The sequence below is a fragment of the Lemur catta genome, chromosome 10 (assembly GCF_020740605.2).
Source record: "Lemur catta isolate mLemCat1 chromosome 10, mLemCat1.pri, whole genome shotgun sequence".
NCBI lineage: Eukaryota > Metazoa > Chordata > Mammalia > Primates > Lemuridae > Lemur > Lemur catta.
The window spans coordinates 125,543-143,006 of NC_059137.1; the positions used below are offsets into that span (position 1 = coordinate 125,543).

Genomic DNA, 17,464 nt, shown 5'->3' on the forward strand with positions numbered 1-17,464 from the left:
TATACGCGGCAGCAGCGGTGTGTGTCAGGGGGGGTTGAGCCTCAAAACTTTACTTTAGTTCGCAAGTCCCCCCCTTTTGGCCAAGATACGTCAGAGAGATGGCATCTATGGCAAAACCTTTATGACCTTTAACTTTCACATCCACTTAATTTTTAATGACCATTGACATATTGAAGTTTACTTTCAAAGATCAGTGAATTAGACAAAATCATCTTTTCACAAAATACTTATATCTTATGATATTTTCATTAAAAAATTTTGTATGGAATTATTTTCCTTTCATCTACAAGTTTTAATTACATACATATACAGATGATCACGTCAACTCTTAGAAAAACCTAGAAAGTTAAAGTAACTTTGAAGTGTTAACGTCGCCCATTTTATTGGCATTCCTAAATACAAAGATAACAAGGTATAAGCTTTAAACTTATGTTTAAGAACTAATGTTGTAGTATTTTACCTTATAAACGATCCAAACATTTTATGATTATCTCTTTCAAATTAACATAATGACTTTAAGATTCTCAATTATAGGAAAATTTTATTCATTTGTATTTACCTACTTTATCTTATCTATTCATTTACCTTAGCAGTTTACTTAGATTCCACCTATTCATTTAAGTTACTTTTCTGTTTGCCATTTTTGTACCCTGTAAATTAGATCTGTAACACAGAACAGGGATTAAAATATAGTTTAAGTTATTGGCTTTTCAATCTTAAACTCGCAAATCTTACCAAAAAAAGCAAGTAAGTCCTTCAGTAAGACTTAGTAAACAAATATGACATCACTTTAAAATGCTATAAATGTAGTAGATGTTTTAGAACATCCCATTAGTTCATTAGATCCTTCCAAAATGTCACGTCCTGAAACAGAATTTATTGACATCAAAGTGTCGCTGGTCCCCAAAGTCTGAGAGCAAATGCCCCCAAAATGTCCCCGTGAAGACCTGTTGAGAATTTACTGCCGAGAAGGTTACTAGGAGAAAGGAATGAAACTTATGCATGCACACCTTCAGAACGAACACTCAAAGGTGCAGGGGAAACTGTCCATTATTTATGTTGAAAGCATGGACAGTGCAGTAGAAATGACTGGCCCAAAAGTGGGTGCGCTCATTCTAACAGGCCGAGTGGCAGAACCAGCAAGGTTTTTACATTTAGAATCTGCTTGGCCCCTGCCCTTTCTGGCACGGGGTTTTATGGTAAAACAAAGAAAGAACAAAGCAGGTCAGATAATTACTTCAGGGCCATTTTACATAGACTAAGTTTGGGTTTTAAGTCTAGCTTTTGAAGAACAGGAGTTGTTTAAAAAAAAAAAAAGTGTGCTCTCCTTGATTCTAACGGATGCTAATTGCTTCTGTAAATATGGCTTGCTGACCTAGCTTAAGTGAAGCCGAGATGGACTCGACAGGCCGGGGGGGAGATAACTGTAAGTTACTTCCTGATAAAGGGATGGAGAGTCCCTGGGCCTTCCAACCAATTAACCAGATAAGAAGGGCAAGGCGTAATCAGAAGCCGGTCCTGCAACTTAAAAACCAACCAATCAAAAGCCAGTCCCACGGCTTGAAAACCAACCAATCAGGAGCCAAGACAATCAGCCACGTTTGAAGGAGCAAATGAATTAAGGGAGGGAGGGGGGATGGTATACCCCGTGCATGTAATCTGCTGAAAAGTACAAAAGACATTCACCCCCCCTGAGCAGGGTCCCTGCCCAGGGAAAGAGACCACTGCGTTGGTGCTCAGGGCTTGGACCCCAGCTCAAGCTAGTCAATAAAACTCCTTTGCCTTTTTGCAGCCTCAGTGACTCTGTCTTTCTGTTCCTGGGGATGAGGGGAACCAGCTTTAACACTTTCAAAAAAAAGGGGTTCTGGTTTTTATGGCCAGCTTCAGGGAGGGATTGGTATAAGAAGCAAGTACACGAGGCAAGGTCACAACATTTTTGCTGCTGAAGCATTCGTTTTAAGTTTTCTGAATCCCATATCAACATAAGATCACCTGAGTGTAGACTGAGAGAGAGAAAAAAAAAAAAAACAATTCTCAGTGCCAGTCCCCAGCACCTCAAACAATGCTACAAAGAAGTAGCATGCTTTTTGCATGAGGATCAAGATTAAGTTGTCTGGAAAAGAATCCAAATGGTCTCAGAACAATTCTTTTTTTTGGGGGGGGTGTACTTGAGTACCCGCAATATTTATAAAGAGTAAGACTGTTTTCAGATCCTCTAGACTGTAATCATCATTCACTTTTCATCTTAAAATAAATGACTACACAAAAATTAATAATTTACAAACGTTTTCCCCAGGCACAAACTTTGTTACAGCCACATAATGTACACATAACTGGCTCGCTTGTAAAGAGTGGGACAAAAATGGACGAGACCAAGGGAAAACAGAAGCTTTCACCTTAAGCTCTTCTAACCACAACTTGTAGGACAACTCTGAGTCCCTGAGGCTCGGGTTAACATTACATGACAGTGCATTTACAAACACCTTCTGTGTACCTCTCTATAGACGCTGAATCAGTGGAGGTAAACTCTATCTGCCGTTAGGGTTAAAAGACGAAAACGGAAATATTTTCATAAACCTTTGACCAATAACTGGCATCAGGATCTCCACGTAGCCTTTCCATTGTAAATGCCGTAAAGAATGAGTTATCTGGACATCAACAGAAAAAGTTAGCAGGGTTTAGAGTAGCCAGAAAAGAAGAGAGAGAAATAGCTCGAGACACTTCAACTCTATAGGTGGTAGGTCGACCGTTTCAGCTCTGAATTTTCCTGGATGTCATTTGCCCTTTCGTAAAAACTTGTGCACAAGCATTAGCTGTAACCAGCTGGAGCCCTAGCAACACCTGGCATGCCTTCGACTCTTCTCATTTCCAGAACTACTTGCAAGTAGAGGTACCACACACCAACTGCGGTGCCCCATGGGGGTCATTCTCCCTTGTCTTTCCTCGATTTTAAAGGATGTCCCATTTTTTCTTTAAAAGAAGCAACCGAACTGTAACACGGGGTTTGGTGTCGTGGATCAGAGTGTGCTGCTTGTGGGTGGGGCTCCTCAAGGTCTCACCACTGAGTCGCTCCCACCCTCTTAGGTGTCTCAGGTTTCTCTCTCGGAGGTCTAGCACCTCCGAGAGGGCTCCAAACGCCGAGTGATCAGCTCTTATATGCGTTTCCTGGAAGAGCCTTCTTTTAATTAACGTGTGTGGGGGATCCCTATGGGGCCACTCGCGCCTCGGGGAATCGCCCCAGGCAATTCCCACCTGGGACCCCGGTTGCCGGGTCTCCCAAACTGGGAGGAGTAAGGTTGCCCCTTCTCTTCGGAGCTGAGGAACTCAGTCTCTCATTTATCTACCAACAAGACAGTTCAGTTTCCTCTTTCAAAAATGCACAGCAAAGCCAATTGAGATTAATTTTAGGATAAAAAGACAAGGGAGAAGACCCTTCAGGATGCACCTCCAAATCTAAGTTAGGATCCCAAACAACAATTCCTAGGAAAAGAACCGGCTCAGAGTAAACCAAGAACATCAACCAAGAACGGCGCTCGGGACGAACCACCAGTCCCACCAAAGGAGAAGCTTGGTGTCGGAGGGCCCAAAGGGGCCGTACTGGTACCCGGGGCCACGTTCGGGCTGCTCCTTCGGTGGTCCTGAGTCTTCCCCGAGCGCCACACCCAGGCGTCAATCTTGTCAATGGAAAAGAAACCAAACTCCGTAACATAATTTGAAAGAGATTTAATCTGAGCCAAATTTGAGACTCATGACCTCGAACCACGCCCAAGAGGCCTCTAGGTAAAGTCATAAATCAATACGTGGCAGGTACACATCCCTTTGGCCTGAAGAGGTGGGCCATCTGGAAGCAGCAGCTTGCAGGTTATAGGCAGCTGCGGCACTGTTGGGGGAGGGTGAGCCTCAAAATTTTACTTTAGTTCGCAAGTCCCCCCTTTTGGCCAAGATATGTCAGAGAGACGGCATCTATGACCAAACTTTTATGACCTTTAACTTTCACATCCACTTAATTTTTAATGACCATTGACATACTGAAGTTTACTTTCAAAGATCAGTGAATTAGACAAATTCATCTTTTCACAAAATACTTATATCTTATGATATTTTCATTAAAAAATTTTGTATGGAATTATTTTCCTTTCATCTACAAGTTTTAATTACACACATATACAGATGATCACGTCAACTCTTACAAAAACCTAAGAAGTTAAAGTAACTTTGAAGTGTTAGTCGCCCATTTTATTGGCATTCCTAAATACAAAGATAACAAGTTACAAGCTTTAAGCTTATGTTTAAGAACCAATGTGGTAGTCTTTTACCTTATAAACGATCCAAACATTTTATGATTATTTCTTTTAAATTAACATAATGACTTTAAGATTTTAAAATATAGGAAAATTTTATTCATTTGTATTTACCTACTTTATCCTATCTATTCATTTACCTTAGCAGTTTACGTAGATTCCAGCTATTCGTTTAAGTTACTTTTCTGTTTGCCATTTTTGTACCCTGTAAATTAGATCTGTAACATGGAACAGGGATTAAAATATCGTTTAAGTTACTGGCTTTTCAATGTTAAACTCGTAAATTTTACCGAGAAAAGCAAGTAAGTCCTTCAGTAAGACTTAGTCAGCAAATATGACATCACTTTTAAATGTTATAAATGTAGTAGACATTTTATAACATCCCATCAGTTCGTTAGATCCTTCCAAAACGTCACGTCCCAAAATAGAATTTATTGACATCACTGGGATCAAAGTCTCTCTGGTCCCCAAAGTTGGGGAGCAAAGGCCCAAAAAAGTCCCCGTGAAGACCTGTTGAGAATTTACTGCTGAGAAGGTTACTAGGAAAAAGGAATAAAACTTATGCATGGACACCTTCAGAACGTACACTCAAAGGTGCAGGGGAAACTGCCCATTATTTATGTTGAAAGCATGGACAGTGCAGTAGAAATGACTGGCCCAAAAGGGGGTGCACTCATTCTAACAGGCCAAGTGGCAGAACCAGCAAGGCTTTTACATTTAGATTCTGCTCGGCCTCTCTCCAGTGTGCCTTCCTCCCTTCTGGGCCGCAGGGCGGCAAGGCCCTTTCTGGCACGGGGTTTTATGGTAAAACAAAGTAAGAACAAAGCAGGTCAGATAATTACTTCATGGCCATTTTACATAGACTAAGTTTGGGTTTTGAGGCTAGCTTTCAGAAAAACAGGGGTTCTGGGCTGTACGACCTGCCTTGGGTAGAGGGATTCTGGTTTTTATGGCTGGCTTCAGGGAGGGGTTGGTACAAGATGCAGGCAGACGAGGCAAGGTCAGAACATTTTTGCTCCTGAAGCCTTCATTTTAAGTTTTCTGAATCTGATATCAACATAAGATCACCTGAGTATAGGCTCAGAGAGAGAGAGACAGAGAAAGGAAAAAAAAAAAAAACAAACAAATCTAAGCACCAGTCCTCAGCAACTCAAACAATGACATGAAGAAGTAGCATGCTTTCTCCGTGAGGATCAAGATTAAGCTGTCTGGAAACAATCTAAATGTTCTCAGAACAATTTTTTTTGGGGGGGGCTGTACACTTGAGTACACGCAATATTCATAAAGAGTAAGACTGTTTTCAGATTCTCTGGATTGTAATCATCATTCACTTTTCAGCTTAAAATAAATTACTACACAAAAATTAATAATTTACAAACGTTTTCCCCAGGCACAAACTTTGTCACAGCCACATAATGTACACATAACCTGCTCGCTTGTAAAGAGTGGGACAAAAATGGACGAGACGAAGGGAAAACCGAAGCTTTCACCTTAAGCTCTTCTAACCACAACTTCTAGGACAACTCTGAGTCCCTGACACTCCGGTTAACATTACAGGACAGTGCGTTTAGAAACACCTCCTGTGTACCTCTCTATACACACTGAATCACTGGAGGTAAACTCTATCTGCCTTTAGGGTTAAAAGACCAAAATGGAAATATTTTCATACCCCTTTGACCAATAACTGGCATCAGGATCTCCACGTAGCCTTTCCATTGTAAATGCCGTAAAGAATGAGTTATCTGGACATCAACAGAAAAAGTTAGCAGGGTTTAGAGTAGCCAGAAAAGAAGAGAGAGAAATAGCTCGAGACACTTCAACTCTATAGGTGGTAGGTCGACCGTTTCAGCTCTGAATTTTCCTGGATGTCATTTGCCCTTTCGTAAAAACTTGTGCACAAGCATTAGCTGTAACCAGCTGGAGCCCTAGCAACACCTGGCATGCCTTCGACTCTTCTCATTTCCAGAACTACTTGCAAGTAGAGGTACCACACACCAACTGCGGTGCCCCATGGGGGTCATTCTCCCTTGTCTTTCCTCGATTTTAAAGGATGTCCCATTTTTTCTTTAAAAGAAGCAACCGAACTGTAACACGGGGTTTGGTGTCGTGGATCAGAGTGTGCTGCTTGTGGGTGGGGCTCCTCAAGGTCTCACCACTGAGTCGCTCCCACCCTCTTAGGTGTCTCAGGTTTCTCTCTCGGAGGTCTAGCACCTCCGAGAGGGCTCCAAACGCCGAGTGATCAGCTCTTATATGCGTTTCCTGGAAGAGCCTTCTTTTAATTAATGTGTGTGTGGGGGGGGTTCCCTATGGGGCCACTCGTGCCTCAGGGAATCGCCCCAGGCAACTCCCACCCGGGACCCCGGTCACCCGGGTCTCCCAAGGCTGGGAGGAGTAAGGTTGCCCCTTCTCTTCGGAGCTGAGGAGCTCACTCTCTCATTTATCTACCAACAAGACAGTTCAGTTTCCTCTTTCAAAAATGCACAGCAAAGCCAATTGAGATTAATTTTAGGATAAAAAGACAAGGGAGAAGACACTTTAGGATGCACCTCCAAATCTAAGTTAGGATCCCAAACAACAATTCCTAGGAAAAGAACCGGCTCAGAGTAAACCAAGAACATCAACCAAAAACGGCACGCGGGACGACCCACCAGTCCCACCAAAGGAGAAGCTCCGAGTTGGAAGGCCCAAAGGGGCTGTGCCAGTACCTGGCGCCGAGTTCGGGCTGCTCCTTTGGTGGTCCTGAGTCTTCTCGGAGCCCAGCGCCCGGGCGTCAATCTTGTCAATGGAAAAGAAACCAAACTCTGTAACATAATTTGAAGGAGATTTAATCCGAGCCAAATTTGAGGCTTATGACCCCAAGCCACACCCAAGTGGCCTTGAGCAAGTGGACTCGCTGTGGCTGGTATGTTGTACGTTGGTTTTATACATTTCAGGGAGACAGCGGTCATAGGTAAAGTCATAAATCAATACGTGGGAGGCACATATCGGTTTGGCCCAAAGAGGTGGGCCATCTCGAAGCGGGCAGGGGCTCGTAGCTTATAGGTGGCAGCAGTGGTGTATGTGTGGGGGGGGAGGCCTCTAAATTTTATTTTAGTTCACAAGTCCCCCCCTTTTGGCCAAGATATGTCAGAGGGACAGCATATATGGCCAAACTTTTATGACCTTTAACTTTTATATCCACTTAATTTCCTATGACCACTGACATATTGAAGTTTAGTTTCAAAGATCAGTGAATTAGACAAAATCATCTTTTCACAAAATACTTGTATCTTATGGTATTTTCATTAAAAAGTTTTGTATGGAATTATTTTCCTTTCGTCTACAAGTTTTAATTACACACATATACAGATGATCACATCAACTCTTAGAAAAACCTAGGAAGTTAAAGTAACTTTGAAGCATTAGTCACCCATTTCATTGGCATTCCTAAATACAAAGATAACAGGGTATAAGCTTTAAACTTATGTTTAAGAACCAATGTTGTAGTCTTTTACCTTACAAACGAGCCAAACATTTTCTGATTATCTCTTTTATATTAACATAATGACTTTAAGATTTTCAATTATAGGAAAATTTTATTCATTTGTATTTACCTACTTTATCTTATCTATTCATTTACCTTAGCAGTTTACTTAGATTCCAGCTATTCGTTTAAATTACTTTTCTGTTTGCCATTTTTGTACCCTGTAAATTAGATCTGTAACATGGAACAGGGATTAAAATATAGTTTAAGTTACTGGCCTTTCAATCTTTTTTTTTTTTTTTGAGACAGAGTCTCACTTTGTTGCCCGGGCTAGAGTGAGTGCCGTGGCATCAGCCTAGCTAACAGCAACCTCAAACTCCTGGGCTTAAGCGATCCTACTGCCTCAGCCTCCCGAGTAGCTGGGACTACAGGCATGTGCCACTATGCCTGGCTAATTTTTTCTATATATATTTTTATTTGTTCAGATAATTTATTTCTATTTTTAGTAGAGACGGGGTCTCACTCAGGCTGGTCTGCAACTCCTGACCTCAAGCAATCCACCCACCTCGGCCTCCCAGAGGGCTAGGATTACAGGCATGAGCCACCGTGCCTGGCCTTGGCTTTTCAATCTTAAACTCGTAAATCTTACTGAGAAAAGCAAGTAAGTACTTCAATAAGACTTAGTAAACAAATAAGACATCACTTTTAAATGTTATGAACGTAGTAGACATTTTAGAACATCCCATTAGTTCGTTAGATCCTTCCAAAACGTCACGTCCCCAAACAGAATTTATTGATATCACAGGGATCAAAGAGTCTCTGGTTCCCAAAGTCTGGGAGCAAAGGCCCCCAAAAGGTCCCCATGAAGACCTGTTGAGAATTTACTGCCATGAAGATTAACTAGGACAAAGGATTAAAACTTATGCAAGGACACCTTCAGAACGAACACTCAAAGGTGCAGGGGAAACCGTCCATTATTTATGTTTAAAGCATAGACAATGCAGTAGAAATGACTGGCCCAAAGTGGGTGCACTCATTCTAACAGGCCAAGTGGCAGAACCAGCAAGGCTTTTACATTTAGATTCTGCTGGGCCTCTCTCCAGTGTGCCTTCCTCTCTTCTGAGCTGCAGGGTGGCAAGGCCCTTTCTGGCACAGGGTTTTACGGTAAAACAAAGTAAGAACAAAGCAGGTCAGATAATTACTTCATGGCCATTTTACGTAGACTAAGTTTGGGTTTTAAGGCTAGCTTTCAGAAAAAAAGGGGTTCTGGGCTGTATGACCTCCCTTGGGTAGAGGGATTCTGGTTTTTATGGCCGGCTTCAGGGAGGCATTGGTACAAGAGGCAGGCAGAAAAAGCAAGGTCAGAACATTTTTGCTGCTGAAGCATTCGTTTTAAGTTTTCTGAATCCCATATCAACAAAAGATCACCTGAGTGTAGACTGACAGAGAGAGAGAGACAGAGAGGGAGGGGGGAAAAAAAAACCTCTTAGCGCCAGTCCTCAGCAAATCAAACAATGATGCAAAGAAGTAGCATGCTTTTTCCATGAGGATCAAGATTAAGCTGTCTGGAAAAGAATCCAAATGGTCTCAGAACAATTTTTTTTGGGGGGGGTGTACATGAGTACAGGAAATATTTATAAAGAGTAAGACTGTTTTCAGATCCTCTGGATTGCAATCATCATTCACTTTTCATCTTAAAATAAATGACTACACAAAAATTAATAATTTAGAAACTTTTTCCCCAGGCACAGACTTTGTTACAGCCACATAATGTACACATAACCAGCTCGCTTGTAAAGAGTGGGACAAAAATGGAAGAGACCAAGGGAAAACGGAAGCTTTCACCTTAAGCTCTTCTAACCACAACTTGTAGGACAACTCTGAGTCCCTGAGGCTCGGGTTAACATTACATGACAGTGCGTTTACAAACACCTTCTGTGTACCTCTCTATAGATGCTGAATCAGTGGAGGTAAACTCTATCTGCCTTTGGGGTTAAAAGACCAAAACGGAAATATTTTCATACCCCTTTGACCAATAACTGGCATCAGGATCTCCACGTAGCCTTTCCATTGTAAATGCCGTAAAGAATGAGTTATCTGGACATCAACAGAAAAACTTAGCAGGGTTTAGAGTAGCCAGAAAAGAAGAGAGAGAAATAGCTCGAGACACTTCAACTTTATAGGCGGTAGGTCGACCGTTTCAGCTCTGAATTTTCCTGGATGTCATTTGCCCTTTCGTAAAAACTTGTGCACAAGCATTAGCTATAACCAGCTGGAGCCCTAGCAGCACCTGGCATGCCTTCCATTCTTTTCATTTCCAGAACTACTTGCAAGTAGAGGCACCACACACCAACTGCGGTGCCCCATGGGGGTCATTCTCCCTTGTCTTTCCTCGATTTTAAAGGATGTCCCATTTTTTCTTTAAAAGAAGCAACCGAACTGTAACACGGGGTTTGGTGTCGTGGATCAGAGTGTGCTGCTTGTGGGTGGGGCTCCTCAAGGTCTCACCACTGAGTCGCTCCCACCCTCTTAGGTGTCTCAGGTTTCTCTCTCGGAGGTCTAGCACCTCCGAGAGGGCTCCAAACGCCGAGTGATCAGCTCTTATATGCGTTTCCTGGAAGAGCCTTCTTTTAATTAACGTGTGTGGGGGATCCCTATGGGGCCACTCGCGCCTCGGGGAATCGCCCCAGGCAACTCCCACCTGGGACCCCGGTTGCCGGGTCTCCCAAACTGGGAGGAGTAAGGTTGCCCCTTCTCTTCGGAGCTGAGGAACTCAGTCTCTCATTTATCTACCAACAAGACAGTTCAGTTTTCTCTTTCAAAAATGCACAGCAAAGCCAATTGAGATTAATTTTAGGATAAAAAGACAAGGGAGAAGACCCCTTAGGATGCACCTCCAAATCTAAGTTAGAATCCCAAACAACAATTCCTAGGAAAAGAACCGGCTCAGAGTAAACCAAGAACATCAACCAAAAACGGCGCTCGGGACGAACCACCAGTCCCACCAAAGGAGAAGCTCGGTGTGGGAGGGCCCAAAGGGGCCGTGCCGGTACCCGGGGCCACGTTCGGGCTGCTCCTTCGGTGGTCCTGAGTCTTCCCCGAGCGCCACACCCAGGCGTCAATCTTGTCAATGGAAAAGAAACCAAACTCCATAACATAATTTGAAAGAGATTTAATCTGAGCCAAATTTGAGACTCATGACCTCGAACCACGCCCAAGAGGCCTCTAGGTAAAGTCATAAATCAATACGTGGCAGGTACACATCCCTTTGGCCTGAAGAGGTGGGCCATCTGGAAGCAGCGGCTTGCAGGTTATAGGCAGCTGCGGCACTGTTGGGGGAGGGTGAGCCTCAAAATTTTACTTTAGTTCACAAGTCCCCCCTTTTGGCCAAGATATGTCAGAGAGACGGCTTCTATGGCCAAACTTTCATGACCTTTAACTTTCACATCCACTTAATTTTTAATGACCATTGACATACTGAAGTTTACTTTCAAAGATCAGTGAATTAGACAAATTCATCTTTTCACAAAATACTTATATCTTATGGTATTTTCATTAAAAAATTTTGTATGGAATTATTTTCCTTTCATCCACAAGTTTTAATTACATACATATACAGATGATCACGTCAACTCTTACAAAAACCTAAGAAGTTAAAGTAACTTTGAAGTGTTAGTCGCCCATTTTATTGGCATTCCTAAATACAAAGATAACAAGGTACAAGCTTTAAGCTTATGTTTAAGAACCAATGTTGTAGTCTTTTACCTTATAAACGATCCAAACATTTTATGATTATCTCTTTTAAATTAACATAATGACTTTAAGATTTTAAAATATAGGAAAATTTTATTCATTTGTATTTACCTACTTTATCTTATCTATTCATTTACCTTAGCAGTTTACGTAGATTCCAGCTATTCGTTTAAGTTACTTTTCTGTTTGCCATTTTTGTACCCTGTAAATTAGATCTGTAACATGGAACAGGGATTAAAATATCGTTTAAGTTACTGGCTTTTCAATGTTAAACTCGTAAATTTTACCGAGAAAAGCAAGTAAGTCCTTCAGTAAGACTTAGTCAGCAAATATGACATCACTTTTAAATGTTATAAATGTAGTAGACATTTTATAACATCCCATCAGTTCGTTAGATCCTTCCAAAACATCACGTCCCAAAATAGAATTTATTGACATCACAGGGATCAAAGTCTCTCTGGTCCCCAAAGTCGGGGAGCAAAGGCCCAAAAAGGTCCCCGTGAAGACCTGTTGAGAATTTACTGCTGAGAAGGTTACTAGGAAAAAGAAATAAAACTTATGCATGGACACCTTCAGAACGTACACTCAAAGGTGCAGGGGAAACTGCCCATTATTTATGTTGAAAGCATGGCCAGTGCAGTAGAAATGACTGGCCCAAAAGGGGGTGCACTCATTCTAACAGGCCAAGTGGCAGAACCAGCAAGGCTTTTACATTTAGATTCTGCTCGGCCTCTCTCCAGTGTGCCTTCCTCCCTTCTGGGCCGCAGGGCGGCAAGGCCCTTTCTGGCACAGGGTTTTATGGTTAAACAAAGTAAGAACAAAGCAGGTCAGATAATTACTTCATGGCCATTTTACATAGACTAAGTTTGGGTTTTGAGGCTAGCTTTCAGAAAAACAGGGGTTCTGGGCTGTACGACCTGCCTTGGGTAGAGGGATTCTGGTTTTTATGGGTGGCTTCAGGGAGGGGTTGGTACAAGATGCAGGCAGACGAGGCAAGGTCAGAACATTTTTGCTCCTGAAGCCTTCGTTTTAAGTTAAGTTTTCTGAATCTGATATCAACATAAGATCACCTGAGTGTAGGCTCAGAGAGAGAGAGACAGAGAAAGGAAAAAAAATAAAAAACAACTCTAAGCGCCAGTCCTCAGCAACTCAAACAATGACACGAAGAAGTAGCATGCTTTCTCCGTGAGGATCAAGATTAAGCTGTCTGGAAACAATCTAAATGTTCTCAGAACAATTTTTTTTTGGGGGGGGGCTGTACACTTGAGTACACGCAATATTCATAAAGAGTAAGACTGTTTTCAGATTCTCTGGATTGTAATCATCATTCACTTTTCAGCTTAAAATAAATTACTACACAAAAATTAATAATTTACAAACATTTTCCCCAGGCACAAACTTTGTCACAGCCACATAATGTACACATAACCTGCTCGCTTATAAAGAGTGGGACAAAAATGGACGAGACGAAGGGAAAACCGAAGCTTTCACCTTAAGCTCTTCTAACCACAACTTCTAGGACAACTCTGAGTCCCTGACACTCCGGTTAACATTACATGACAGTGCGTTTAGAAACACCTTCTGTGTACCTCTCTATACACACTGAATCACTGGAGGTAAACTCTGTCTGCCTTTAGGGTTAAAAGACCAAAATGGAAATATTTTCATACCCCTTTGACCAATAACTGGCATCAGGATCTCCACGTAGCCTTTCCATTGTAAATGCCGTAAAGAATGAGTTATCTGGACATCAACAGAAAAAGTTAGCAGGGTTTAGAGTAGCCAGAAAAGAAGAGAGAGAAATAGCTCAAGACACTTCAACTCTATAGGCGGTAGGTAGACCGTTTCAACTCTGAATTTTCCTGGATGTCATTTGCCCTTTCGTAAAAACTTGTGCACAAGCATTAGCTGTAACCAGCTGGAGCCCTAGCTACACCTGGCATGCCTTCGACTCTTCTCATTTCCGGAACTACTTGCAAGTAGAGGTACCACACACCAACTGCGGTGCCCCATGGGGGTCATTCTCCCTTGTCTTTCCTCGATTTTAAAGGATGTCCCATTTTTTCTTTAAAAGAAGCAACCGAACTGTAACACGGGGTTTGGTGTCGTGGATCAGAGTGTGCTGCTTGTGGGTGGGGCTCCTCAAGGTCTCACCACTGAGTCGCTCCCACCCTCTTAGGTGTCTCAGGTTTCTCTCTCGGAGGTCTAGCACCTCCGAGAGGGCTCCAAACGCCGAGTGATCAGCTCTTATATGCGTTTCCTGGAAGAGCCTTCTTTTAATTAATGTGTGTGTCGGGGGTTCCCTATGGGGCCACTCGCGCCTCAGGGAATTGCCCCAGGCAACTCCCACCCGGGACCCCGGTTGCCCAGGGCTGCCAAGGCTGGGAGGAGTAAGGTTGCCCCTTCTCTTCGGAGCTGAGGAGCTCAGTCTCTCATTTACCTACCAACAAGACAGTTCAGTTTCCTCTTTCAAAAATGCACAGCAAAGCCAACTGAGATTAATTTTACGATAAAAAGACAAGGGAGAAGACCCTTTAGGATGCACCTCCAAATCTAAGTTAGGATCCCAAACAATTCCTAGGAAAAGAACCGGCTCAGAGTAAACCAAGACCATCAACCAAAAACGGCGCTCGGGACGATCCACCAGTCCAACCAAAGAAGCTCCGAGTCGGAGGGCCCAAAGGGGCCGTGCCGGTACCCGGCGCCGCGTTCGGGGTGCTCCTTTGGTGTTCCTCAAGCAAATTAATCTGTCAAACTGAAAATACTGTAGAGTCAGAATTAAGTAACACAAAGCCAAATGCGGGCAGAAAACTGTCATGTGCAGAGAGGAGGAGGAGAACGAACACACAGAGATGCAGAGGCAAGAAACCATAGTAATTGGTACATGAGAAGGGAGAGGAAAAGCCACAGTTCCCAAACCTTCTGTTTAGGTCCCCATGTAACCTAATTGTACTTTGTTTCCTTCCTTCCTACTGTGGAAGGAAACAAAAAATTCACCCTCCATGTGAAGTGTCACTGAGATGAGAGGAAAGGAGTTTCCAGAAAGAAATGACTAAGGAGGCCAAGGAGTCACGAAGGCAGATGGGGAAAGACTAACGAAAAGGTCACCAGTGACAATGGAAAGAGGAGTTCAAGTGAAATTGTAAAGACGGAGGACAGATTATTAGGACAAATGAGAGAAGCAACCAAAGAAATTGAGACATTGGATATAAATCACTTCCTTGAGAAGTCTGGCAATAAGAACACAAGACAGATAAGGACAGTAACGTCAAAGGAATGCAAAGTCAAGTGAAAATCCTGTCGGGATAAAGAAGGGCTATGCCTGACTGAGAGTAGAGACAAAGGTCTGTGAATGGAAACGGTAATGCTATAGAAAAGGAATGTGATAACTCCAGGAATTAGGAAAGGATTGGAAAACAGACAGAGTTGAAAGAGATCCCTATATCTTATTAAGGGAAAAATTTAGATTCATTTATTTAACGAATATTTTTCTTTCATCCATTTATTAAAAAGGGATTTGTGCTGATCTGTAAATTCAAAGTAACTCCAGTAAAAATCCAAGTAAGATTTTTGTTGTAGATAGACAAGTTGAATTATAAAATTTATATAGCAAGACAAAACAGACTAGAACAGCCACAATTTTAAAAAATAATAAAGTTAGAGGACTCATTCCACCTGATTTCAAGAGTTAATATAAAGCTACAGTAATCAAGGCCATGTAGTATGGGTGGAAAAATGGAACTGTCACAGTCTAGAAATAGATCCACACAAACGGGGCAACTGATATTTGGCCAAGGTGCAAAGGTAATTCAATGGACATTAGACAGTCTTCTCAACAAATGACACTGGCACAATTCCATATGCAAAATAGAAACAAATACAAAGAATCAAAACCACCACAATTCAACCTCAAACAATTTATAAAAATTAACTCAAAACTTTTGTGACCTTGAATTATGCTAAGAGCTCTTAGCTACAACACTAAAAAGTTACAAAAGCAAAATTGATAGTTTATACTTTATGAAAATTAAAAACCCCTGCTAAGAAAGACACTGTTAAGATGAAAAGACAAGGCACAAGCTGAGAAGAATTATTTGCAAATCACATATCTATCTGATAAAGAATTCAAAAGTCAGTAAGAAAATAACTGAATAAAAATGAGGAATACTTGAACAGGAATGAAATACTTACACACACAACAGCATGGATCAACGTCAAGTGCATTAAGCTAAGTAAAAGAAGCCAGACTACTGGGGATACATAGTATGGTTTCATTTACATGACATTCTGAAATAGGTAAAATTTTAAGAACAGGAAATATATCACAGCATGAGAGAATTTTCTGGAATGAGGAAACTGTTCTGTATCTTGATTATGGTGGAGGTTACTTGCCCGTATGCCTTCATCTAAAGTCATGGACACCAAAATGTGCATTTTACTACATGTACATTGAAAAGAAAGGTCTGTGGATGCCTACGGGATCCCAGGCATTTTGCTGAGAAGTGGAAAGAGTGAACAAAGCAAACTTCCATCATTTTCCACATCGTGTTTAAAACTTCAGTGAGGTAAAGATGAGGGCATAAAAAAATAAAATGACTGCATTTTATGGTTTCAACAATTATGAGATAACGTTAGCTACAAAAAGTGATGAAAGTGTAATAATTAGTCACTTATAGAGTAGCACTATTCAAGAATAAAGAATTAAAAAAAGACTGTAAAGCAGCAGTCCCCCACCTTTTTGGCATCATTTCTTTCACAGCCATCTTTACATCACTGTTTTTTTTTGTTGTTGTTGGAAAGCAAGAGATGCATATCTAAAATACAAAAGCAGAAAACCAAAAGATTTTTCATTAATGACTTTAAATTACCTCAAACTTAATTTTGTAACCACTGGCTCAAATATAGTTTTCAAAATAATAAATGCTCTTATAAAGGATGATATACTAAGCCGGGCAGGGTGGCTCACGCCTGTAATCCTAGCACTCTGGGAGGCCAAGGCGGGTGGATCGTTCAAGGTCAGGAGTTCGAGACCAGCCTGAGCAAGAGCGAGACCTGTTTCTACTAAAAATAGAAAGAAATTATCTGCCCAACTAAAAATATATGTAGAAAAAATTAGCCAGGCATGGTGGCACACGCCTGTAATCCCAGCTACTCAGAAGGCTGAGGCAGTAGGATTGCTTAAGCCCAGGAGTTTGAGGTTGCTGTGAGCTAGACTGATTCCAGGGCACTCTAGCCCGGGCAACAGAGTGAGACTCTGTCTCCCAAAAAAAAAAATGGTTGATATACTTAGCTTGAAATCAGGAAGAATGTTTATTTAGGATAACTAAATAAAAACCAAATTAAAGATGAGAAATAAAAGATAGTAAGCATTTCTCATGAATTATCTCCTATTAATTTTATATTAAAATTTAACATAAAACATTTGCAAAGTTGATGTATGATAAAGTTGCAGAGACTAGCAATCTGGGGACTATTTATACTAAAAAAATTAAAATTAATTCCTATGTTCAAACATAACCTCCAGATGACCCAAAGGCCTGCAATGTGAAAGTCAAAATTTAAAACATTTACCAGAATATTTAAGAGAATATCTTTATGGCCTTGTTGTGGGGAAATATGTAGACCAAAAAAAGAGCTGGAACATCTAATCAGAATTTTAGCCATATAATTGAGGCAGTCGAGCAAGAGCTATTCCTATAAAAGCACAGACCTAGACAGTGGCAGGATACGTATCAAATCTAAAAAGTGGTTGTTTTCAAATGATGCGACTATGGATAATTTTTTATAACCTCCTTGTATTTTTGCATTTAATTGTATTTCCTAAATTTCCACACAGTATGTATAATAATTAAGAAAAAAAACCCCACAGTTTGTTTTAAGGATTCAACAAGATATTGAAAGAATCTTTCACATCAGGTAATACTACTAGAATTATAATACTACTTTA

The 17,464-nt window shown here is 41.3% G+C and overlaps 1 long non-coding RNA gene across 4 annotated transcripts in view; it reads right to left on the reverse strand.

Moving 5' to 3' along the window:
* Nucleotides 1-17,464, reverse strand: part of LOC123646484 — a 59,673-nt gene that overhangs the window by 29,010 nt on the left and 13,199 nt on the right. For all 4 annotated transcript variants that reach the window (XR_006737921.1, XR_006737919.1, XR_006737920.1 and 1 more), the window contains exon 3: nt 16,252-16,331. This is a non-coding gene — a long non-coding RNA (uncharacterized LOC123646484). The remainder of the gene's footprint in view (nt 1-16,251; nt 16,332-17,464) is intronic.